Source organism: Epinephelus moara, chromosome 5 (genome assembly GCF_006386435.1).
Source record: "Epinephelus moara isolate mb chromosome 5, YSFRI_EMoa_1.0, whole genome shotgun sequence".
NCBI classification, from domain to species: domain Eukaryota; kingdom Metazoa; phylum Chordata; class Actinopteri; order Perciformes; family Serranidae; genus Epinephelus; species Epinephelus moara.
Window position 1 is genome coordinate 26635186 of NC_065510.1, and position 877 is coordinate 26636062.

Below are 877 nucleotides of genomic sequence, written 5' to 3' on the forward strand. Positions count from 1 at the left end.
GAGAGGCTAAAGAGCCGGATACAGCAACGGATCTGTGGTAGGTTGCCTACCCCTAGCCTCATATTAGTTTCAGAAAAACTTAAGAGAGCATTTTTACCCAGAATGAGGACTGAGGAAATTGTCCCCCATCACTAACATTAGAAGCACATTATAAAGGGATCTCTTCAGGGACAGTATGAACAAGATAACAGCGTGCAAAACCCAGGTCAATATTCATATGTGCACCTCATTATTGTTTAAGACAAACAATAAAAATGTGAACCTCTCCTTTATCATGACAGTCCACTGAGAGACATTGTGTTTTGTGCACTCTCTATAGAGTAGTGGTTTTCATCCAGTTATAATTCATACAACATCACATCACTATGATAAAAAAACTCACATTATTCTGTCGGGAAAAAGCTTTTAGCAGAGGGCCAAAAAGAAAAGACTCAGCAGGTTATTATGGCAGTGGGAAAGTCAAGTGAATGGATATATATGAACATAAGGAAACGTAGCGTTCAGGCTACTATGATGCTGAATATGTTACACAAATCGTCACTTAACGCTGTGACAGGTAAAGTTCAGGTATACATTCATAAAATTTGTATTTAAAAGAGCTGAAATCTATATAAAGATGAGACAGTCTGCATTTAGAGACAGCCTCTCCCTCCGCAGCAAGCAGGGACAGGGACTGTATGATATTGCAATCAGCCTCGATAACAAGCTTTCTAATCACTCCCTTTCATCTCACTATACACGTCACTGGCTGAGATAAAAGATGTAGAGAACAGCTCCAATTATCGCGGATGACTTTGTATTCACCTTTGGCTCCTAACTTGCTTTCCATCACAAGCTTTATGTGTGTGTGTGTGTGTGTGTGTGTGTGTGTGTGTGT